At 32.6% G+C, this 27,534-nt stretch overlaps 1 protein-coding gene across 1 annotated transcript in view; it reads right to left on the bottom strand.

Moving 5' to 3' along the window:
• Positions 1-27,534, bottom strand: part of LOC125050116 — a 152,698-nt gene that overhangs the window by 80,621 nt on the left and 44,543 nt on the right. The window contains exon 2 of the mRNA XM_047649729.1: positions 14,327-14,354. The gene's annotated coding sequence lies outside the window, so the exon portion shown is untranslated. The remainder of the gene's footprint in view (positions 1-14,326; positions 14,355-27,534) is intronic.

Raw genomic sequence — 27,534 nt, forward strand, 5'->3', positions numbered from 1 at the left:
ATCGTTATATATTTCGTACTGACTGTATTTCTGATAGACACTTCAAGTTGGTAAAGAATTGAAATATAATAATTTTAAACAACTTTCTTTATTGCAATTATTTTTGATAACTATACGAAAAGGTGACTTGAACATATACTAACAATTCGTTAATTCCATAAAACTATGGATTTTTCTACTTCTACAGCTAACATTTTAGATATTCTAATTCAATTTACATGGAACACATTTTCAATAATAAGGAAAAGAAAAACCATTGGTTCATTGGTTGAACCTCAGAATTCACCAAATTAATCCAAGGTTCAGAATGACAAAGTTATCACAAAATATATCTGCAAAAAATGTGAGAGAGCAGTGTTGGACTAGTGGCATCAGTGTGCGACTCTCATTCCTGAGGTGAGGATGAAAACATCGTGAGGAAACCGGCTTGCACCCTATCAGTCGACGGCGTGTGTCAGGCACGGGAGGCTGATCACCTACTAGCCGATTATATTGACAAATGATAATAAAACGATAAAAAATTGAAAAATAATTAATAGGTTGTATTGCCACTGATTTGTTTATTTAAAAAAAAACTAAAACTATTTAAAAATACTATACGACTAAGGTTAAATATTTTCTCCTATCAAAATCGTTACCTAACTTTTGACTTTGAATGAATTTAGTCACATGGCAATCATACAGACAGCGAGTCACGCCTGCGGAAAAAGGTTTTTGTCTATGCGTCTCTTGGGCATAGAAATTGTAATATCAATAGTAATTCTAATACGTAATCGGACCGTTTCACACTGACAAATAGTAGAAATGCTATCACGCTCAGACGGTAATGGACCCTTTGAATTTGTCTCGGAATTGATGTACTTATTTATATACTGAATAGTTGGCTTAGAGTATTACTTTGGTTACATTTGATTCAATCTTTTCGTAAACACCACGAAATTAAATAATAAAATATTTTTCGTTTGCTCGTTCGTTTGGATATATGGATTAAATAATAATAATTTATTTATTCAAGCAGACAATCATAAGTCCAAGCTATTATTGTGTTATTTATAATATATGTAATGACAATCCAGCCTTCCCAATATTACCGCCAGCATGCTGTTAGGTCTCCGACGCACGCGCCTTTCTAGAGATTCAGCTTGATTACGCATCGTGGCGTAAAAACAGTTCACACCTACACAACCAAACATTGTAGACGCACTGCTATAGCAAGGGAGCCCCATCGACATCACAAAGTACCAATTTATTATTTTTAATCAGTATTTGTAAATATTAAGTAAAAAGTCAGGCTTACTTTCTCACACATGTACACACACGCGCTCACACATACCAATATTTAAAATAGTTTTACAAGGGTTATTTTTACAGTGATGGACGACATTGCGGGGAAACCCATAAAAGTCGACGGCGTGTGTCAGGTACTGAACGCTTATCACCTACAAGCACTTTGATAAGTCAAATGATCACGAAACAGATACAGGAATCTGAGGCCCAGATCTAAAAGGTTGTAGCCCCACTCGTATATTTGACAATGACATTTGTAAGCATGTGTTAGCTGTTTCTCGGTTAGTCAATAATAAAAAGCAGCAATAAAAACACTCCTGTTTTTATTATCTGCGCCGGCGGCATGCATTGCATGCATTCTGCCGGCATGAGTTTTTAGAAAACGAAAATTTCGTTGCTTGCTTGTTAAATAACTCTTTTAAATCACTTTTTACAGAGAATTTATATCAAATGTTTATAGTACACAATTTGTCTATTGAGTTTATTTAAATTAAATGTTCTGAGATGAAAAACGTCTGAAAATAAAACCTGACAGGCGACGCAATCCAACGAGTCATTCTTCAAAGTGAAGTCCCCAGATTTCCGTTCAAGAAACGCTAATCTCAAGATGAACCTTGACTTATAAATCAATAGCCTGCCAAAGGGTTGGTGCCTTTTCAATTATTCATGTGACCCACGTACGGAATACAATTTAAAAAATAACCTTTGTGCTATTCAAGTACGGAATATTGTCAACATATCTGAAATACCTATTTTATTAGACGTTGGGTTGGGTGAAATAGATTTAACTGAATTTATGATATTCATAACCGACCTTTGGCACCATTTTTTGTATTTTAAATAACAGATTAAATTAAAGAAACATTTTAAGGGATACAAACTAATTGGTGATTATTACAAACACAAAAATATACTCTTTTAATTAATTAAAAATATATTTCAAAAAAGTCATATTTAATAAATCGTGACTTATGTAATTCATTCATTCTTATTCTTATGTATCGCATTGTAATTCATGAACCGTAAAATTAACTTTTAGTCTGTCTAGGTTTTATGAATATTTTAATTTATTTTAGATTAAATTTGGTAAATTTATTTTTGTTGATTTTTTTCATTTGTTTACGATTTAATTTGAGGAGTGTATTAATCAGTAGATCAATGCACATTAAAAGATTAGGAAGAAATCAGTCTGAAAAATAATTACATAAATATTAATCATTAGTGGGAATGCTTTATTCCACTATCGGCCTAAAGGAAATTATTGAGTATCGTTATCATATTCGTAACAGGCAAACGTGACTACACCGTCGCGTCAGCAAACGGAATATTCACCAGGATTATCGTTACATTTCTACGTACTAGTATATTACAGGAATATTCTGTGAATACGGTGGATATTCAGTGACCTGCCTTAATGGATATTAGATTTCTTGACTTTAATAATTCTATAAGCATTATCTTTAGGCCTGATAGCAGTCGAGCTTACCTTTTGAAGTAAACTTCTTTAGGCGCGACTTGGGAGTAACTCAGATTTTTTTCTGACAGAAGTAACGCTTACTTGTGTAGTTAGCCTGTGTAGTTCCGCTATTTAAAAATAATAATTCGAATTGGTCGTAAGTATATGTCTAATGTCAATTGTCATATTCTCCACGCTTCTTGACTTATACGCCAGCTATTGGAAAATATCAATTAGGATTATTTATTTCCAAATTTTTCGTAAATATTTTAAATTTCAAAGTTTTTTGAAAATCTCTAAATATACTTATTGATTTATTACTTTTAAATTAATAATAAATTTTCTGACGATTGCGACATTCTATCATATTCAATAACAAGGTTATATTGACATCTGCTGATCTAACCTTTGTATTTGAATAATCTTTCTAAAGCACATAAATAATAAGTATAATTAAATTATAATATGATATTTATTATTTAAGTTAATAATTAATCATTTCAGTGATATATATGCCGTCAACGCCAAAGAAGTATTACTTCAATCGTGCGTAAAGGTTACAAGCACACACTTTTTTAAACGTCATTTATTAATTGAAGTAATAAAATTAATAAAAGAAGATTCAATACATAAATGAACTGCCAAGTTTTCGATATATAAAACTCTGACGCGCTGTTTGCGATTTAACTTTTTTTGAGCCTTAATTTATTTTTATATTATAAACTAGGTATACATTTCAACGTATTCCTTATAAACTGTAACTAATATTAATGTATTAGAAACCCTCTTCGGTAAAAGCCTCCTCCAAGGCTCGCCATCTTTATTTTTTTAATATATTTGCGAAATGCTGATGATTTTTCTTTTTTTTTCTGCACAGTGCTATAGTTGTTGAAAATTTTATTTTATGTTTATGTTAAAAAATTGATTTTATTTTAATGTGTGCTTGCATTGTCGTGTGTGTTTTAGTTGTGTTTTTTTTAAATTTCTATTTGATGTTTTTACTGAGAAACTTATGCTTGTATTAATTATCACACATTTTAGATGTGGGATTTTGTGAAATAGTTGGTGGACTTAGGACTGTGTGTGATGTTGTGGGCTTGATAACTAAATTTAAAAAAAAAAATATATAGTTTATTCAGGGTCTACGCATGCTGCATTAGTGAAAGAATTTTTGACGTAGGTTTTGAGTTTATTACAAGAATAAAAACCCTCTTTATAATATTAAGTACGTATACAAAATAATTTTCATAAACAAGTTCATTGACCAATGTTTCTCAGTTGTTCTTTACATTTTAATTGTATTTAAAGTAGATTTTATTCAAGAGCTCTCAGCTCTATTCCTCTGAATAACACATTGATAGCATTTGCTCCATGCTGACAGGATTTGACTTTTACATATTTTCGAGAAAAAACTTTTTTGGAACAAAATGGCTTACAATTTCTTTAGTGGGTGATTTTAAGATGTTGTAAAGAAACAAACAAAAAATATACGCCTTGAATCGTAATCCTTCTTTTGAAGTCGAGATACATCAGCTATAAAAGAATTTTATTTAAAAATGATAAGTTTCTTTCCCAATGTGAAACATAAAAAAAATCGATTAGATTTTTGAAATGAGAGTGTATAATCTATTTAAATCGATGACTGTTTCCATCTCCACTCTATTAATAAAGACATATTATTCTCTTTCAGAGATTAATAAAGGAAATCAAATAAAAGTGTATTTATTCATAGTATACATTACAATGTGTAAGATTTGGGATTTCACTTTAAGTAAAAAATAACAAATTTAATACAATTCTTTTTTAAAATACAATTTCATTTTTTTTTTTTTAATATTTACAACAATTTCCTATCCCAATTTTTTTTAACAAACAGCATTACGCGACGCGTAACACGCAAGAATACATAAGTGAGCATGTAGGTGCATGTGAGTGAATGAGTGAGTGTAATGTGTATGAATGTGTAACCACAGAAATACATGTTTTATAAAGTATTTTTATCCTCAGACGCTAGTTAAAATATGTAAAAATGCTTGACGCGATAGTCGGCCAAGATAAACTGACAGTAATTGACAGCTATGGCACAAATGAAGCGGATTATTTTAAGCATTCCGCTTTATTCAATTAGAGGTGACGACAAAATTACTTTTATGACGACATAAACTGATTCGAACGAAAACTGACGAAATATATAGGTTACTATACTATAGGCCAAATTATTGTTTTGTTATTTTAATATTCCAATTCAATAAACATTGCCAAGAAAACGCTTATGTTTTGAATGTATATGCAACGACATCTTTTATCAAGGAACAGTTACGAGCAACAACGTGATACAGTAGTTGATTTATTCAGTTAGCTAGGTCAAAAATCCTGAGTTTGACTTCCCAAACTATGAATTCGCGTATGCGGTGATGTAAGTTATTTCGACTATGTGTTTGCGTGTTGTTCCTTCATAATGTAAGTGGGAGCACCTATTTCCCCATGCCTACTGCTGATGGAGGACAAATTTGTTTTTAATGTTTTTCTTTTTATTATTAATTAAATATCAATTATTTAAGATGTCATGTCGAACATGGTATAATAGTTGCAGCTCCTAACAAACATTGTGTAAAACAAAAAAATTGGCGATTAAAAAGAGTGGCGGAGAGTATTTTCTCGTTCTACGCCCTTGATCTGAGAAATGGCAGGAAATGTAAAATTAAAAGCCTTTACCATTTAATATGTATTTCTTTATTGACGTTGATATATACAGAAATTAATGTGTCACGCATAATAAATACGCGAGTCTTAATTTCTCGCTCGCTTGTTCGCTCTTTTACGAGTAAAACATAGTCTTAAAAGACTGTGTGACAATTTTAAACTAAACGCAATCAAAGATTTTATTTTAGTTAAGTTTTTTGTATGCTGGACAGTATTTTCAATCCCATTCATCTCTGGAAATTCGTATTTCAATCGAAGTCAATTTGCATTGTACAGTCAATTGAATCGACGTAATTTATAGACTTATTGTATCGTGATTGAGTTATTTAATATCTTGAAAACTCGAGGCTCTATTCAGAAAACAATGACCTATATCTAAAGGTTTGTGTCCTTTCGCATTTTGCCTGTAAACATTCAAATACTACTAAAGTCTAAATTTTTATTGGATTTTAAAACGTATAAGTTGTATTTTAAAGGTAAATTAACATTTAATATTGGCTCGAACGGTGAAGGAAAACATCGTGAGGAAAACGCCTTGCCCTAGACCCAAATAGTCGACGGCGTTTGTCAGGCACGGAAGGCTGATCACCTACTTACCTATTAGATTAACAAATGATCATGAAACAGATAGAGAAATCTGAGGTTGGAACTAAAAAGGTTGAAGCGCCATTGATTTTTAATAACATAAAAAAATTTTACAAATTTAGAAAATACATAAAAGCAGACAATGTTTTCTCAACCATATTAACAAAATATTCAATATTTACTTTAATATGATATTAAATAAAAGAGGAAAATTTGTGTAAACTTATATGACGGCAGAAGGTCTACTAATCGAATATATTTGCACAAATAAAGCAATATTTCCCGAAGGATATTAATATTTCCGTATGTTTAGGCCATACCAATATACATATTTGTCTCAAATTTATTGTTACTTACATTTTAATCAATCACTCTTGACAGGCATATACATGACAGGAAAGTAGCAGAGATATGTCGCAAGGTCTCGGACTGATGAAAGATTGTATTATATCTTTAAAGTACAGATTTTATACATAATCTCTTTGTCTTTTACAGAATGTCTGCTAGTTAACTGATTATCGCACACCTTCCTTCCTTGGTTCCTGACTTATTACCATTACTGATGGACTGGCTAACTTATTAGCACTATAAATATCAGTAAATCGCAGACCCAGAAATTTCTTAACGACAACACTTTTATTTTAAATTATTGACGTGACAACGTCTTATAACTCGATGGAGCCGGCTGCACGCACGAAAAAACATGACGCATGCGGCGTTACCTCGCTCTGAGGCGTTCCATTTAAGGCTTGAAGTGCAAGCGAGAGCGCGGAACGAGCGACAAAGAGGCACAATCGGTCTCCGCGTTCGACAGCGTTCGTTCGTTAAAAAAATTACATAATTGTATTTATGCGTACAAATAAATATAACTTGATCAATTTAATTATAATTTCAATTTACCTCCTTCTCTTTATCTGTCAAACAAATAAAATTAGAATTTTCTTTTAAAAATGCAACCATTCCATCAGTATTCTCTTATGACGTTGTCACGTTCAACTATCGTCAGTAAACCGACTTTACAGACAACCGATTTTTTTTATAGAACATGGCACCAACAGACAGGCGGCTCACCATATAAAAGAGTCCATGGATACACACTTTGCCAGTAAGTCCCCGAGTGGTACTACCTCATAAGTTCGGAAATATCATCTCATTCTCATCTCTCATTTCAAACACTGTCTACCTTGTGGTGTATACATAGTTCTTGAAAAGACCTGTGGTAACGGACAGAAGTCTGGATGGTATAATTTACAAAGCATTGATTAAGAAGCAAATGTAGGTATATTTTTTATATATAATAGGATTAACGTACAGGTTCATCCGATGTTAAGTGATACCGCCGCCTACGCCCACTCTCAATGCCAGAGGCTTCCCGCATTGATTATTAATCAAAATGTAGGTATATATTTTTTATAGAACAGGGGTCAAACGGGAGAAGGCTCACCTGATGTTAAGTGATATCGCCGCCCATGGACATCTCTCATTGCAAAGGGCTTGTGAGTACGTTGCCTTACTTTACCTTGCTTAGCCTCACGTATAGATAAATGATTAAGAATACCTTTCTCGTCATATTAAAATCGATCTTTAACCACAGCCTGAATACTAAATTAAACTTATCTACAAGATTCAATTGCGCAGTTATGCTAATGTGTGTAAGATATGGAACCGCCAGTTTTGGTACTCTGCCAACGTCACCTTTCGCGGATGGCCGTATTAAATTTAAATATTCATATTTTAACGTATTTGCTATTGACATAGCTATAGGAAATAGATAACAGTGCAACCTGCCTTATTAAGTGAAATCCATGATTAACTGGTTTTGAGGTTTGGGTGCAAAAATATAAAATGTGATTTTAAACAAAGTTTTTAGTTGCCATGGCAACTTGCAGCCTCTGGCGTTGCAGTTCCACGCCAGACACAGGCTAAGCGGTTATCACTTAATTCTATATGTAAGCTTATGAAGTTGGGAGTGATTTCTGCAGGCTCGGATGGGCACGTAAATTTATGTTAGACACAGACTTCACATCGGCTCTGTTTTGGAATATTTAGTGTTCGTTTGCCTGTACACAGACTAACATATTAGATTAGCTGCTCTGATTTAACCGAGCTTTGGAGACCTAGGTATCGATGGATCTACAGTGTGGAGGACCTTTTGCATCTGAAAGCCAGAAATTGGCGGGAGTTGGCGCTGGAATATTCTCATTTCGGAGTACAAGACAGTTTTTGAATTGCAGAGGGGATTGAGTGGCGTGCCCTGGTTGAATTGGTTATTATAAATTTATTACTACATATATTAGATCATCGTCTATACTGCTCTGCTCTGATAATTGAAAAACTTTTTTTTTTTAAACATATTATTTTGTTTTAATAACTGTTAACTGTGTTTTTATGACATATTGCGTAATTGTATTATTTTTAGAAGTACCAGTAGAAAAATAATTTAATAAACAAAATATTGAATAAAAATTCTTCTGAAGTCCTTAAATGAAAGTAATGTATATCTAATCCCGCATGAATATCTCTTGTTAAAAGTATGTTTTATCCTATGAAAAGTAATAATAAACACTTTCTTTGAAATACTTCCATAGATCCAGATATTGATCTATAACAAGTAATACAAAAGTATTCGAAGAAAAATCTGAAACCGTAAAACCCTTGGCCGTATCGGCAAAACAAATAAATAAACAGATAAAAAGCCTCCGAATACAACTAGCCTACTTTTTATTTCTTTCATATCGCCTCCTTGATAAAAGTTTAGTGTCCACAGAGAAGAATCAACGCATTTCGTAGATGTTTTCTATAAATCCTTAAAGTTGTTATTTACATTTCTTTACATGCCAACTTGCCTGTATATTAAGAGTGTTTTTTATTATTTTTATTATTTAATTAACACACTGGCAGCTTTTAATAAGCTGATGCGCGTGTATTAAGGGATTTGGAGAAACTTGTCCAGTCTATTTTTAAAGGTGTTCACAGATGGTGCACTGATCACACTTTCCGGAAGCCTATTCCAGTCGGCCACTACACGGTTTGGGAGAAAGTTCTTTAGGGAATTTGTGTTGTGTTGAGTGGTCTTAAGTTTTAAAGAACTACCCCTCAAATGCGTATTTTCACTTAAAATGAAGAGCTTCTCAATTCCTGGAACATTATAGTGGCCAGTGAGGATTTTATAGGTTTCAATGAGATTTCCTCGTAATCTCCTACTTCCTAAATCAGTAAGGTCAAGTGCTTTCAGACGCTCATTATAAGATTTCTTCCTGAATGACCTGATCATTTTCGTGGCTTTTCTTTGAACCCTTTCAAGCAAACTAATATCCTTTATGAAATAAGGATCCCAAATGCTGTAGGCTCACAATGTGTGGATAATATATGTAAAAAATCACCAAATAAGAAAATCAAAGATCCCGTACCTCCCCCCTATATGCACTATATGCTTACGTAATAGTTGAACGGCCACTAACAAAAAAAAACTTATTTTTATACAAAAAAATATAATGTCAAAAGTAGCATGTTCAAATCACGTCGAATTCAATCCCCGCTACGGATTTACGGTAATAAGAGACTTATGATTGATTGTTTAATCGCATATGGATTTATTGGGTGAACGGGAATGACTGACCTCTTATTCGGTTAAGAGCGCCGCGTTGCCGTAAAAATATGCGTTTGAACAAAACCAGCGAGTAAAATGAATTCCAGTAATAATAATAACCCTAATAGTAATAATAATATCCGGACTATTCAGCTAATTTAACAACAGATAATTCTGTAATTATCGTTAGTTAGGGTTGCCCTAAACAAAGATTTCAGGCAGGCTTATGAAATGTCAGACATAAATCACCATGATGGCAACACAAGATGGCTCCGCAAACATGGCGGCGAATGGCGGGTAATCTTTCAAATTAAATTTGCAATTCATACCCACTTAAATCTGCTTATTTAGACGCTTTAGCGTATCTTTTGTTTCTTTTATTTTCTTATGTAAGTATTTCTTAGGTTAACAATTTCAATGTGTTCTAAAAGCTCCTATTACCTATGGTTGCATACTAAGTCCCTATTATTTATTGTGTTATAGTTTTTGTATTCGAGATATTTAGAAATAATAATTTATATCAAGAGTACACTTAGCAATTTATAGCTAACACCTTAACAGCCATATTCATATTCATCGTTCCATTAATATTTAATTAACCATTTCCTTTTATTAATTAATGAATAAAATAATAATTTAATGGATGCCTGTATAGCCGTAACATATAATTTTAGCCTTTACAGTTAATTAGACTCATCAATTCCATAATATCATGTTAATTTCGAATATTGAACTAAAAACCATATCATCAACTTGAATTACAATAAATTGATATTTATTTTAATTCATGTTGTACGTTCCTATAAATAAACAGAAATATCCGAAAAGTAACAACGCGCATTACTTATGATAATCTGCAACAAATTGGATACTTTTTGTATTCATAAAGAAGACCGCATGCAAGACCAAATAGTAAGGTAAATTAATTATTGAGACAGAAGACGGAGGGAGCTTTAATTTACAATAAGCTAAAAATGTCAAGCCATTCGTAGGATTGAGGGACAACTGAGCTTCAATTATAAAAGCAGGGCGTAGTGTGGTCGGGGTCAATCAGATTAGGGAAAAAACCACTTTCACCGGGGAAGGCGAGGTCTTTTACTTCGCTTCGTTCACTCAGTGAGCATCCGTCCTGCCAAGCTGACATTTTTTTTTTAAAGACAATTCACACCAATTGACCTAGTCCCATGCTAAGCTGGTGAAGCTTGTGTTATGGGTACTACGGATAGATATGGCAACGGATATACATACATATTATTATGGATAGATAGATATAAATACATATTTAAACACCCAAGACCTAACCAAATGCTCATCACATCGATGTTCGTCTCAGCCGGGGATCGAACCCGGGACCCATGGATTCGCATTCAGGGGTACTAACCACTAGACCAATGAGTCGTCAAAGCCCCGTCAGGCTAACAGCGATTCCATTACAAAAGGGTCCCATCTTCGTCGCTCGCACCAGATATACGTTACTTTTGTATTTGATTGTTCAAATAGTGCTTATCTGTTATTACTATTACTCTAACTCAAATCTTTATTGCATTCCTTATGTTCATATTTTACACGTGACAAGTTATAATTTATTACAATAAGGACCTTGGTTAGGCACAGCAATGTTGTGAGAGGGCATGCTTTATTATAGTTAATATATTATTATACATATTTGCTTTTGCTTCACGTTGCGAAAAGGAGAATGTACTTAACATTATTAATAAACTTAACTTTAAAAAGAAATTAAAGTCTATCAGTAATACTCCGTAACAGTGTAATAACATTTCTTACATAATAATTCCTTTAAAAATTTGGTAAACCTTAAGTTATTTGTTTCATTCTTCAAATTTTCTGGTAATGTGGTATTCTTATTTAGGAGATCAATAGTCCTGATTGATGTTATTTTAGTCTGGATGTAGGTGGAATCAGTTGGTTTTAACGAGAAGGTCTTAGTGAGTAAAGGGTTTTTGTATCTTCCCACTTTTTATACATATTAGGATATTTCCTAATAAATTTAATTAATTAGTATTTACACTGTTTACGAATTAACGCGCGTGCACAGCTGATTCACAATAAATTGCTAAAGCCTTTTCTCACTGTTTACTTTTTACAACTGCAGAAGTGCAGAAAACATATAAATCCCACACCGATTGCCTCTGAGTCATAAATTAATCGTTAAAATAATACTAAAAGCTTTATTAACATTTTACGGGTGACGTTCGGAAAGTTATAAATTAACGCGGCTCACTCTTCTAACTTTTAATGTGGTTTCAGAACTAATTTTGGCAACGAAATTGACAAAACGTGATACACCAGGGGGCAAGACGGAATACAAATACCATTGCAAAAGCCTGGCTAAACTGCGGCCAGAACCTTCTTCTTTATCTTAGAGGTTTTAGGTTTGATTAACAGTAACACAATAATTGTTAGGTACTACATTTTGTCTTGGAGAAAAGTAATCATTAAAACAGACACACAAATCCAAGAACCTTTGGAGCCTTAAGATTAGAATAACTCTTTCCTATATTCAAGTTTCTGGAGAAATTGTATAGAATTCAAACTATATGAGAACCACGCTGATTACTATTCATTTGGAAAAATTTGATGAAACGTAAACTATGTCGATCGTGGGGATTACGTAATCGTACTTACGTGCATTTTGTATGAAAATTACATAAAACATTTAAGTTATATTTCATAATCATATCTTAATTTCGGGTTTTCACTTTTATTACACATAAAAACACTACACTACAGGATTTTACAAAATATCTGTGAATCGTGTTAGAAATTAATAACACGTGTTCTCCACACACCTTTTTGGGGATTATTGAGGGCAAATATAATTATTGATGAATTAAAAAAAAATATGTAATCATATAGGTAACATAATTTACACTTATGACTCGTCAGTAAAGAAATTCATATTAATGCTTCTAATTTTACATTTACTGCCAGTTCTCAAATCAAGGGCGTAGAACGGGAGAGAAGAACTGGCAATAAACTCTCCGCCACTCTTTTTAATCGCCTTTTTTTTACACAACGTTTGTAAGGAGCTGCAGCCATTACACCATGTTCCACATGACGTATTAACTTATTTAACAAGTAAATCGTCTTAAAACATCTTAGATATTTATTAAATTTGAACCTTTTCTTAAGATAAAATAACAAAAACATCGATAAATAAGAGAAATTGTTTGTCAAACAAACTATAAAACTGAAACTATCTGTAAACTCTGAAATCACTTTGAAAACTGCTATAAAACTTGTAACAAGTCAATTTGTAGTTCTCATCGACTTACAAACAGATGACTTCTGAACTTAAGAAGGAGAAATTATGAAAGTCTAGTTCGCCGTGGTTTCATGACCATTAATTGCACCTGTGCACAGAAATGTGCGCGTGGTGACTGTGATTTTGAAGCGGAACTATTTTGAAACATCCTAAGATATTCAATTAAATTAATTAATTCTGGGGGGTATGGTATTATGGCGTGTTAATTTGTTTAAAATAAAATATTATAAATAGCGTATTTATTCGAATATGGTTGATGTTTTTACAAAACTTTTGCGTTGCATTTTTGCGTAACTTTAATTTTAACACCTTCCTAAGTTTACATATGTTACATACATACTTTTTTCTCGTAGTCCTCTCGAAAGTAATGTGCGCTAAAACCAAACTATCAAGCATTAATATAATAATTATCTCTTAATAAGAAATAATAAGCAATGAAACAACATTCAGGTAAATAATTATTATTCAATTAATATTTATAGCAATAAATATTAATTGAATATGTAAAAATGTTTTGGAAATTTTGTGCTTTATTCATTAGTATAGCTGTGTAACTTAATTACCGTAACATATAGGATATTTGATACAATTTTAAGTATTTCAGCTGAATTAATAATGTGCAGTTTTGGCTTGTGGCTTCAGTATCAGACTCGCTTTTTAAAATCTTAGAGTATGTAATTTGAAATTCGAATCAGAGTTAAGTATAACGATATAGTAAGTCGAAAAATAAGCGACCATGAAAAATTTGAAGAAATGTAAAAACAGAATAAGTTTGTACTAATTTTTTAGTTAAAAATATATTTAACTTGACAATCCTGAAAAGTCCACAAAATTCCAAACCAACTCACCGATCCGCATAATCAACTTTCCCATGTGTTTACATTTCAGATTGAAGATTATATCACAAAGCTTCAATTATTTCGTTTCGTTTTACGTTGTGTTAATTAATTTTAAATGAGAACTGGAGTAATTGATTTTATCAAGCTTATTCTGTCATTCGCATATTTAGGCATTTACACTTCTTAAATTTATTCATTCAGAAAAAAAACCAAACAAACCAATGACGCTACAACCTTTTTAGGTCTGGGTATCAGAGTTCTGTATCGATTTCATGGTCATTTGTAAGAGGCTAGGAGATCAGCCTGACACACGCCGTTGACTTTTTGGGTTTAAGGCAACCTGATTTCCTCACGATGTTTTCCTTCACCATTTGAGCGAATGTTACGCACATAGACAGAATGTCGATTGATGGACAGCCGGATATAGAACTTAGGACCTCAAAGATGAGAGTCGCACGCCAAAGCCACTACTCACTAGGCTATCAGTACTTTACGGACCCTGCGGCTCTGACAGACAGATAACCAGGCGAATTTTATAAAAAAAACTTTATAATTGACTTTCTTTAAATAAAATTACTTACAATCAGTATTCCCAGAAACAGCAAATACCTGCAAAGCAAAATGGACCTTTAATACGTTCTATTTTATAAAAATACGAATTACATTTTTTTCATTTAAGCTTTAATCGAGACAAACAGGAAAATGAAAAAATGACCTTTCTCCAGTTAAAAGGGCGTTTTTTATACGATACGATACCGATTTCAAACGAAAGCTCTCATTTTTAATACTTAGATAAGGAATTTATAAGAAAAAACTATATATGCAACTAACTAACAATACATTGGCTGGACGCTTGATTGTGATTAGTCACCAATCACAGTAAAGCGATACTACCCACGATTACGTTTTAAACTGCACATGAAAAGATAGAGAACCTATAAAAAAATGGTCGAACTAATAAAATATATCAATTTTATCACAATGGTTGACGCAATATCACGGATATCCAATGTCAAAAGAATTACGAAGGTACATGAACCATCTACTTATCATAGTAAAACGTACTAGTGTACGTCCCAGTTTTGTAGTTTTAGGTAGTATATTTATAGTTAATAATGTTTAATAAATAGTATTTAATTTCGACAAAAATATCGTATAAATTAAACAGACTCAACGCCGAGGTAATTACGTAAGAGGCGCTTATCCCGCGAAGAATTTAAACGCGAGCAAACATGTCGCTTTAATTGTGTTATCTTTTAATAAGTTGTTAGAAATAGGGTCTTGTTGGCAGAAACATTAGTTTATTTTAACCAGTCGTTACACCAACACCCTTAAAACAATTGTTATCATTATGAAATAGTAGACACAAATTGTTAACCATTCTGATCTCTAAACCACTTCTTCGTCGGAAACGTTTTAGCTTTCGAAAAGGCGCGGCGTAAAACTAGAGTAGAAATCATAACCCCATTTAGTAATTAGGGAAAACCTGGCAATAATTGTGGTTTCAATGCAAGGTAGTTGGAAACATTTCTAAATGTCCTCTAGGACATTATAAAGAGTATTCGAAAGGACAAGTGGAGATGCACAGGACACACCTTGCAAGGACCTGGGAAGTGGAATAGAACTATAATGAGTTGGTACTCAAAAATTGGAAAAACGAACAGTACAAGAGATGAGAAAATGAAATATAACTGGTTGCGGGCAAGGTTTGGTCAGTGGGGCGCGAAAGGGCAGAATAGAAGTGTGGAGGAGGCCTTTGTCGGTATCGGCAAGCGGATTTAACTTTGTTTTTAATTGAATGTGTGTAAGAAACAGGAACTTGTCCGAAATAAAGGTTTTTACACGCTTCACCTGTATGTATGTATGTAACCGACTCCTTCGGACTCGATTTTGACCCACTTTTAACGGACAGATTTAATTCAAACTTTGCGCACCTGTCAAAGATCGATGACAATGCAATAATCCGAAAAAAAAAACAAAAAACTTAACTAAAAAATAAATAATAGTTAAAAAAAACTAAAAAACATGCTTTTAAAGCACATCAAACTAAAAAGTGAAAAATAATTCCTAATTTAGGCTGAAAATGGTAATGATGGTTGCTTGCTCGATAGACGAAAAATATGATCACAGAGCGCCCCACGCTTTTTCACAATAATTCCAGTATTTTTTGTTCATTACCATTTTCAGCCTAAATTAGGAATTATTTTTTATTAACATAATACGGTAATACTTGCAGATAACAGATGGATTTCAATAATCTCGTTATCTTTCTTACTTTGGTAACAACTATAGTATAAATATAAAGTTTTGGTGGTGCTATACTGAAGTAGGTTCCACTTATTAAGTTAGAGCAGAAAATAATAAACGGCACAAATTAAGAGTCTTTCATGCAACTTCGATTTTGTTCCCTTTGGAGTAGAGACTTTTGGACCGTGGGGTTCAAGTGCACAGGCGCTTATTAAAGATTTATGTTGGCGCCTAGTAGTACCGGTGACCCCAGAGCTGGCTTCCTGGCTCAACGAATAAGTATCGCAATACAGCGAGGAAATGCTGCCAGCGTTAAAGGTACACTGCCACTGGGACTAAACTTTTTAAATTTGTTGTGATTTTCTTTAAATATTTTTTTTTGTTATTACTTTGTAGGTTAAGACAATTGTAAATACTGTATACTTCATTGTAAATATGAAATATACTTAGTATCCTTTAGCAATTAGCAATACTTTTAGAAACACTATGTTCAAGAGGGACTGGTGACTTGTAATAACAGGTTTTCCCAACCTTTTTCAAGCACCAGTCTCTCAGTATAATACATAGCCCTAAGCTTATTGTCAAGTTTATTATTATTTATTAAATGAAATTAAGTAAATTAAGTAAGTAAGATTTTGTTTGTATTTTTGTGAATAAATTTGTATTTGTATTTGTATCCTAGTAAAAAAAAAAAGAAACTTAGGAACTGTTCTTTTGACACAAAACAATTCTAGAATCATCAACTAGAAGTGTTAATATTGTAGTCTACAAATATCTTAAATAGTCTGCACATTTTTGACAGTTTTTGTTTGCTTATGTTGTTCGAAGCACTCTGTTTTGTAACTTAATTAGAAACACAAACACACGCGGTGAGAATATAGCATGAAATAGGAAACGATCGCCCGTTTCATTGTGATTGGTCAACAGACACATCACAAACAGTTGATCAACTAACTGGTCAACACACCAGTTTTCGTTCGACCAATCACAATTAAACGTGCGCAATGTACCTTCATTTGTTTAAAGAGTATACATGCGGCTGAGAATGTATATTGCTTTATTTCTAAGCAGCAGTGAGCAGTCTTGGCCTAGTGCCTTCAGCGTGCGACTCTCATCCCTGAGGTCGTAGGTTCGATCTCCGGCTGTGCACCAATGGACTTTTATTCTATGTGCGCATTTAACATTGAAGGGAAAACATTGTGAGGAAACCGGCTTGCCTTAGACCAAAAAAATCAACTGCGTGCGTCGGGCACAGAAGGCTGATCACCTACTTGCCTATTAGATTACCAAATGATCATGAATATGATACAGAAATCTGAGGCCAAGACCTAAAAAGGTTGTAGCGCCATTGATTGATTTATTTTCTTTATTTCTAAGCTGTAACAGATAATAGCTTACAGCAAATGTTCTAAGTTCCTATGACAATGCTTATGATAATATGTGCTAAAGTTTATAATAGGGCTGCCAATGACATCTTTTGTTATTACAAATGTTCTAGTTCGAGTTTGGTTAATGATAGAGGGAAAACATTGATCTATTGCAGGAAGTTCTGCTACAATATTAACGCTGATTTATCTAAGGGTGCTGAATACACTGTTTGTCAAGGTTGTACGCGTTTCCGGGAAAGTTATTTGAGTAAAATGGATTTGGAAACTTATTCAATTGGCATTCGCACATAGGGAATATCATACGTCAACAGCATCCCGTTGTAATTATGATAATTTCGCCTCAAAATCACGCTATAAAATAATTATAAATTAAATCATTTACTGTCAAATGGAAATGGTAAATATGAACTAGATTCTAGCGGAGCTTTCACAACCGTGCATCCCTACTAAGGGATACTAATCCAGAAACAGCAGGTGGTACAAGGCGGAGGGTGGCACATTACATACAGAAATGGCGGGATTTGGTCAAAAAAGGGCGGCACACACATAACTAGGAATGAATGAGATAGAAATATAAATGTATTTAAATTTAAAGTATCTAAAAATAACAGTCTTACGCCTACAACGCACTAGCGGCTGGCCGCAATGCGGTGTGCCGCTGCGGCTGGCCGCACATCGATTATTACATGAAACCGCACGATAACGACGCACTGACTTGCGGTCAACCGTCAACCGCTCCGGTTGATCTGGAGCTGCGGCATGCCGCTACGCCAGACCGTATATACCGCTGCCTGCCGCAGCGGCACACCGCATCGCGGCCAGCCGCTAGTGCGTTGTAGGCCTTATATTTAGATTGGTACTTATCTTGCAAAATAAAACATTTCAATTGCTGTTCCTGTTCTGTGTATGTACCTACATAGTTTTTATTCTAATATACGACAATGTGAGTCTATTATCTATGTACTCGTAGACATTCCATAATTAACCTTTTAGCAAATTTATTTCAGCGTGAATATTATCTTTTTGGCAAAGCTCTTTAAAATTTAAATACTTTTCGAAATGCATAATCAGCACTTCTAATTAGATCACGAAAGCCACTTAACTGAGTTAGCAATTGTAACTTCATTTTTAATTATTTTATTCTTCTTAATGTTAAAAGAACCACTTTCGTATCTTAGTTGGTAATGCTAATGGCATATAAATATGTTTAGGGTTTGATTCCTTGTAGAAAACAGCTGATACAGAAGAGTCTTGCCCGCATATTTACGTTTGTGTTTTACATAGATGTCGCCATGGAAAGGTTTCACAGATTTCTCTCTATAAGAATTACTTTGAAATGGTCTTGTGTTATCTATATTTGTTTATTTATATATGTTGTTTGTGAAATGTGATATGCGCTGCGTTACTCTATTTATTATATTTAAAAAAAATCTATTTTACAATTTGAACACGCGTTTAACTCTGACAATAGTTTAATTTGATTTATTAAAAACGCGTTCCACTTGCAGAGGAATTATTGCTTTCATATAGGTAAACCAGTACAGTTAAGAACGTCAACAAAGAAGATGTTAAATTGATTCTAAATTTACTTTTACCACAAGTCAAGGGCGTAGAGCGGGCAAGGTAATAATAAAAATTAATAGGCATTGTATACTTAGCTAAAATAATTAGAAATGTGCCTCTTTCAATTACTCCGAGTAGTCTAAAAGTGCTTCGTCCGACCTTCTATGAAACGTAAAAATCTCTTATCCTGTTCTATATACATATAGCTTTTCGTACGCGAGGCTCATGGCCCGACGCTGGCACGGTCAGCGAACCGTAAAGGCGATAACAGTTCTCTTTTGTTACTTAACTCTTTTGTTTTCCAATTGGAACACTCAGCGATAAAGTTTAAATTGGGTTAGATAAATATTGTCACGGCTCATTTTTAATAAAATATTGAGCGTTGAAATAAAATATAGATGTAAAATTCCGTTTATTTAATTATTGAATTTTCAAAATTTGGTATTGTATTAACAGTGTGTGTAAAATAAAAGTAAAGACTATATATATAGTTGTATAGTTATGTATATTTTATACATGACTATAGCAGATAATGTATGTGATCTCGACTTTCATTTGAACCCAGTGCACCAATATATGCGCAATTAATACCTTCTCGTACGGTGAAGTTTTTTTTTATGGAACACGTCTGCTCCACAGCATAATGCTGAGCCAGGGCCAGTTACAACCACAACACACAAATTACACATAAATGTACGATTGTTCATTATTTTTTTTTTGTTTATCATTCTTTTTTTGACGAATATTATTATTATTTTGTGTTTCTGTGTATATGTTTTAACGTTAGTAATAAATTTTATGTCTATGTCTATAAAGTTGTGTCATCTACGATCGAGTACCTACATAAAAGCTACGATGTGAAATTCTGCTACGACAAGTTACGTTGCTACGTATTTGCTACATAGTTGCTACGCGACCAAACAATGCAGGGAATATGTTCATAAGTTACAAGGCCGCTCATTCTTCATTCTATCATTACAAAGGGTAATATTAAAGTTTACGTGCCTCAAATACATTTAATTAAATAAACATTTAATTAAATTTATAATATATTTAATTTACCGCATAACATTGTTGGCTAATAGAGAATGTAAGTGCGTGCTCCTATTTCACCATACCTCCTGCTGATAGAGGACAAATATTTGTTTTTAATTTATTTTATTATTATTTATTACTTAAGATGTCATGTGGAACATGGTGTAATGGTTGCAGCTCCTTACAAAACTTGGCGATTAAAAAGAGTGGCGGAGAGTTTACTGCCAGTTCTTCTCTTCCGTTCTACGCCCTTGATTTGAGAACTGGCCGTAAATATAAAATTAGAAGCATTTAATGTATAATTCTTTTTTGACGTTCATAAGTGTACATTGTGTTACCTATATAAATAAATGATTTTTTACTTTTGTCAGGAAAATGACACGTATAATAGACGAGTCAGTGAGTTTAACATTTAAAGATGTAAAAAATAGATAAAGAGTGATAAGAAAAAACAATTGGTACAACATCTTATACTGACCATATCAATATTACAAATCTTTTATGTTATATAGATTGACTTGGCAATCGCACTAAACAATCAAATTTAATATAACTTGCATTACTTGTGAGAGACTATAGTAAATTTTTTGTCATAGTCCGTAAAAAATCATTTTACATGTTCGTAAACTCATTAAGGCTACAATACCCCATTTTGTTTTGTGAAACAAACAATTCCATTAAATTTAAGAATCGTAATATTATCTTTTATTTCCGGGGTGGGTTACGTAAAAAGGTTTATTTAATTAAAGCGGTTTATTATTTAATAGTAAAGTGCTATATTTTGCATTGATTAATAAATAGTACTTAATATACATTTAAACCGTTAACAAAAAAAATAAAACAAACTAATATATATATATTTTTATTTTTATTTTTAATTGGACAATCCACACCTAGTCCCATGCTAAGCTGGTGAAGCTTGTGTTATGGGTACTAAGCAACGGATATACATACATATTATAGATAGATAAACATATAAATACATATTTAAACACCCAAGACCTAAGCACAACACCAAATGCTCATCACATCGATGTTTGTCCCAGCCCCCGGTGATAGACCCGGGACCCATGGATTCGCAGTCAGGGGTACTAACCACTAGACCAATGAGCCGTCTAAACCGTATAAAAGAAGAATAATCTTTTAAAATATTATTTACTTTCACTGGACGAAGTATTGTGGTCTGGTTATAAAATATACTATATTATATTTAATTATATAATAAAAAAACCTCTCGCTACAATTGGATATGGAGTAGATTTATTTTATGAATTCAAGAATTCGAATCCAAGCATAAACATTTATAAAAACCTAAACCACTGTGCTATAGACTTTATAAAGTTTATTTTAGTATGTTAGTTTAGTCTATGGCCGGTAAGTTCTTGGTAATTTAACTGTCATGAGTTTGTGATTTAGTACGGCATTCTAGTAGTGTATTACCGCCTGTGTGGCTTAGTTTAAGTGACGTTTATAAGTGAACACTCTATGTGTATACGGAATTTTAGAGTTTAAGTGGGACATGCACTTCTCATCTGTTTATTTCCTGGGAAAAAGTGATCAGTTTTGTAAGTGTTTTATTATATTTCATTTAAAAAAAATTATTAGTTAAAATGTCAGATTTGTCCGCAAAGGACAATCTCACTTTTTAAATCAGTAAATATTAGGTCCTGACATATGAAATTGGCGTTTTGTATGGGAGGAACAAAAAGTATTTTTTTTTAAATATAATATATTTAATGAATAAAAGTATGTACCATTGGTATCTATGTACTTTTGCCACCTTATAGGTAGTTCATTGACTCCTTTACTAAAAACACTATACGGACTGGAAATAATGGAATCAATAACATCTTTGAAGGCGGTTTCGACTGCCCCATCAGAGTAGAATTTTTACCTTGCAAGAAGCTTTATCCAAAGTTTGAAAAAAAAACGATAATCTGTTGGGGCAAGGTACGGGGAGTACGGTGGATGTCTTAGACATTCCAATTGAAGCTCCTCTAATTTGGTAGCAGTCTGTATTGCAGTGTGTGGTCTAGCGTTGTCGTGAAGCAGCAGTGGCCTAGAGCGATTCACCAGCCTGCGTTGTTTAGCAGCTATCTTTACCATCATGGTTTGTTAAGTTGCTGACAATAGACATCTGCCATAATTGTTTGTACAGATTCAAGGAAGTTATAGTGAACGACTCCGGCACTAGTCCACCAAACGCTCACAAGTAACTTTTATGGAGTCAATTTTGGCTTGGGGCACGATTTAGATTTCAGCCATTGCAATGAGTGCTTCCGATTATCGTGCAGGATCCACTTTTCATCACAGGAAATGGAACAAAAAACGCACTGTGTTTTATTTCCGACACCACCGCCATACACATCATTAAACCTTAGCACCGTTTCTGCAGCACTGTTACCACGGTGGAACTCGTACTCGTAAATAACGCGGTATTTCATTTTTTCCATTTTATAAATAGAGTGGCGCAAAGAAAATAAAAATATTAAACGGGAAAATGAAATGAACCATGGTTTTCGAAAAACAAATGAACGAGTAAATAGGTGTACAAAATTTAATTTGAAATTCCTGACCAAAGAGGAGATATTTGAGGTCAAAGTGGCCAGTACGAAAAAAGTCTATCTTATATATATATAATGAAAATGGTCTTCGTTTGAGGCTCAATCACGCCTAAACCACTGATCGTATCGACATGAAACTACCACCATTCGATGCGAAATTTTTCCTAGATGGTTTATGGCTATTTATTTATTAAATTAAATTCGTTCCTTCATTTTTTTATTGCTGTTTTACTTTTATGAAAATTTACCCATACGGACTTCACCGCGGAATCATTCGGGGAGGCTTCCTAGAACCTCTAAACGTCAACATCTGTTAAAAACTCGATTTTCGAAATATTTCAATTTTCTTAGCGGGAAGTTAAAAAGAAGAATAATAAAAATATGAAAAAAAATAAAATAATGAAACATAAAATTTATTTTAATTCGTCCAGCAAAGTGGGCGCGAAACGGCTAGTTTATATATATTACAATTATGCAAAAATATCAATAGCATTATTAAATTAACCTAAGTAAACAAGTACTTTAAAAATGTCTGTTTTTCAAGTTAATTAAAGGATTGCGGGATTGTACAATAAACCAATAACACTATACAGCTTTTTCAAAAATTCTGTTTAAAAATTGCAAATCCTGACCTCGCAATACTAAGCCCCAAAACACAGCGACATGATTGAAGTATCAAGTGGTGGATCGACGGCCATTATGGCCAGCCGGATATCCGGACCGCTATAAAGATACCCGGGCTGTCAAACGCTCTGCCTTTATCGGATTTCTGCTGAATGTTTGTTTAGGCACTTGTGTAAGAATGCTATAGTTCTATATGTAAAATCTTATAAATTGTTTTAATGAAAAAAGATGGCTACAGTAGATTAGTATGTTAATATTCATGATCATTGTTTCAAATAAAAATATAAACTTACATAATATTGTATGTGTAGGTACCTATAATGTTAATACAGACAATTAAATAAGTAATACAATACTGTATAGATTAACTTATGATACAAATTTCTGCATCCTTTGTTTTTGTTTGTTTTTTTAGAAGCCTTGCTTTGTACTTCGAAGCAATTGTTAATGATTTTCTTCTCAGTGTTTTTTTTTATTTATATTATTTTATTTATGCTCTCAAACATCACACACGCTATAATGAGAACATTCAAATACCTCTGAAAATATGTTATAAAAAGAGGCACAGAAAGAAGCCACAGCGCTAACTAGATCCGTCAACTTCCTCACAATCGAGTAGGCCGCAAAATCGCAGCACACATTTTTTTGCGTACATAGAATTCAATTTCCATCGGTACACCACCGGGGCTCGAATACATGAACTCAGGGTCAAATATAAACCTTTACAGTATGAATTATTAAACAATATATAACACACACTACGTACACACGCTCTTTAGGTATATATTTATTTATCCACACCGAAAACAAATTTTAATTGACTGTGTGCAGATCAAAAATTTAAAGCAATAGTAAGAAAAGTTAATATTTATATTTTTGTATCAATTTCTTCTGAACCAATTTGAATTTCTCTCACTGAATACTATATTACACTGCTACCAACACAAGCTATTATTGCAATATATTTAAACAAATGAGATAGACAGGCCGCTAGTATATTATATTAGTAAAATAATATTGCAATGGTAACGCCTATGCTACAAGCTCTACGACATAAACTAGGCTGGAATCCGCAAAATAAACTGAATAAATGTTCGTCCGTCATAATAAATTCCGCTAAGCCTCCACGGGAGAGTAATAACTTAAAATTCAAGCGCAATTCAAGTCTTGTTCGAGATAACTTCATCCAATTTTATCCGGATCAATCTAGTATTTTATATTAAGTAGCGTTTTCTTAAGTTTGAAGTTACTTTCAAATGCTTTTTACATCTTTTGATGCAGCCATCAAAGCTTTGACCGCTATTAACGCATATCATATTAGTGATATTTGAAACTTTTGCTTAATCATTAAAAGGAAAATCTTTCATAAGATACACACAGATACACATATACATATAATTTTGCTACGCTATAAATTTATGCTAAAGCTAAAACCGTGATGTTTAAATTAAAATAGGTACATAAGTTGTAAAATTCCTTCCTTAGTAAATCAATTGAATGAAAACATAAATCTATTTTGTGAGACATCTTTTAAAATCTATTTCCGAAATATATATTCTATCAAATTAGACAACACAGAAGTTTAACAAAATTGTAAGATATTTATGTTAGAAAGTCTATGTTAATTATCTGCATATATTTTATTTCTTTATTTGAAGTATTAATTTGTACATTACATAGAGAAAGACTGTTAGAGCAAATCAAATTTATATCAAATTAGAAAATGGCTGTGTAAACAATTATTGGAACGCTTAATAATTGTCAACGAATATTATTCGTCAACAAGTAATTTTCAGAATGGAGCAGCTGCCGGGTTTATATAAATTTCTTAGATTAATTAAAGACTTGTTTATATTATACCATTATTATGATTTCGAAATTGTCTTTTAACACACTTATAGATACGTGTATTTATACATATTTCGTTAAATCCACTTATAAAAGCATACATCGCAAATTGTTCAGGCGTGTTTCTGTTTCAAAGATCAACAATTATTAGTGCAACGTGAACTTTATATGAATAATTGAGACATACTAGATAGACCATATCTGCGGCTAACTAACTTATTATGTTCTAACTTCACTTCAATTATGTGTTAATTCTTAATTTATTTATTTAACTACAATTTGTAAATATTTTTATATTTCCCTTCCCATCTACATGGAACCAACAACAGATCTGGCGCGGCTTTTGATGCGGCTGAAAAAGCTAAAGCCTACAAATACAGGTGCTTAGGCTCCGAATATAATTTGGTCCCATTCGGTGACGAGACCCTTGGTCCGTGGCATCCTAGCGCTATAAGGCTTTTTAAGGAAATATCAAAAACGTTAGTCGACATCACAAGAGACCGAAGAGCTGGCAGCTACCTCGGACAAAGATTTAATCTAGCTATTCAAAGGGGGAACGCCAGTATCTTCGGAACCTTGCCTAAAGGGACTCCTTTTAATAATATATTTTAAGGTTAGTTATTGTTTATGTTATAATAAACACATTTTATACCAAGTTTATGTAAATATCATGTGAGCTAAGGAACTATTACCCTTTGTACTTTTAATCGATATCAGGAAGCACTTGACATACTTATGCAACTTAGTTTAAATTACTACCGTAATAAATGATTGCAGCAGTGTTACGTAGCACATTCAATCATGGATAGCGAATAAACATCTGTAAAGCTATACAGTAATCTTTTATATGTTATAGAAATATAGTCATGGAATATATAGGAGAATCTATACCTTCAATAATATTCCAGATTACAATTCTTAAAAGGCCGGCAACGCACTCTCTAGGCTTATGGTATTACTTAATCTTACATCTGTATTTTTTTAAATCTCGTTTTTAACTTTTTTAATATCTAACCCAAAAGTTACCAAAAAAGTCATTTATTCAAAACTATAAAAATATAAACTGTTGCCAGTATTTTTCTTATTTATTAAAAACTGTGCAATAAAGTTTATGTTGGAAAAAATCTTTTAGAGGCCTATAAAACCAATATTATGGCGCCATTGTGCGCAAGCAATTGTGGGTTTTAGTAAAAGAAGGGACAGTTTATTTTCATATAACTTAGAGATTAAACTTATGCTTTAAAGATTAAGATTAGCTCTTGGAATTTTAATAATGTGATGTGAAACTTTTTGATGAAAGAAATATTTTAAATATATGATTTTATTTGGCATTCATTATTTTAAAAAAATACTATATTAGGATAAGAATAGAGAGCAATGAGTACTGTTTTAGTTTTAGTTATATAGGAATTATTTTTGTCCATTAATTTTCAATTTTTATAATTTGTATTTTATCATCATAATAAATATGATTACTAAGGGACCATTGTATCAGTTACTAGGTATTTCTTACCACTCATGGTTTAAGATAAGCGAACAATATACTACTTATAAGTTACTTTTATTTAGCAAAGCAAAAATTGCCATCTATCTAAAATAATACATCTGCTTTGACATACTCGTACATACACCATGTGTTGGTACTTACCACATACCAACATATCCGACACTCCAAGTAAATACATTTCAAGTAAATTCAATACTATTCAATTATATTTAATCCTCTTTCAAAAAATACTTGTATAATGCCAGATCATTATCTTTACTAAACCAGGTGTCGTTATAAAAATAATGATGTGTGTACTTCAAAGATAATATTGAATTTCAGTATTTTAATAATCCTTCAAAAAATAATTTACATATAACATCCAGGCACTTGACTTGTTCGTGAGTTGTTTATTTTTAGGCGTATTCGTTATTTTTAACGAATAAAAGAAATACCTTTATAAATCCTCGTAACAACGGAATATTTCTATGACGAATATTGCTTTTTTTGTTTAGCGCAGTTCATATTTATTCGCTAGAAAATGCTACCAATCGGCATGCGAGTTTTTTAGAATGTATATAAATAAATTAAGTACCCGTAAACATTTTATACAAAAAAAATACTAACACAAGACTGTAGTTTTTATTTATGCGAATAAATGTTTTTAAACAGACACGTTAACTTATTACGTTATTTAAATAAACTACGATTTGATTGTGTTTTTTTATTCAGCGGAATTCAGTCGTAGTAACAGCAATAGAAATTGTTAATATGGCTCATTTCAAAAGACAAATTTATATCATTATTTCTTTATATATATATATACTAGCTGCCTCCGCAAACTTCGTTTTTCCTTAATGTGATTTTACTTAGCCTACCTTTTAGTACATACCAACATGGAACATTTTGCTATACTACCCCAGAGACTGTTCGGTTTTCCGGAATGAAAACTTTTTACATTATTCTGTGATTTTTTCTCTATATAAACCTCAGAGTTCATGTCATTAACGACCACGACAGCTAATCTCGGTTGA

The sequence above is a fragment of the Pieris napi genome, chromosome 6, assembly GCF_905475465.1.
Source record: "Pieris napi chromosome 6, ilPieNapi1.2, whole genome shotgun sequence".
Taxonomy (NCBI): domain Eukaryota; kingdom Metazoa; phylum Arthropoda; class Insecta; order Lepidoptera; family Pieridae; genus Pieris; species Pieris napi.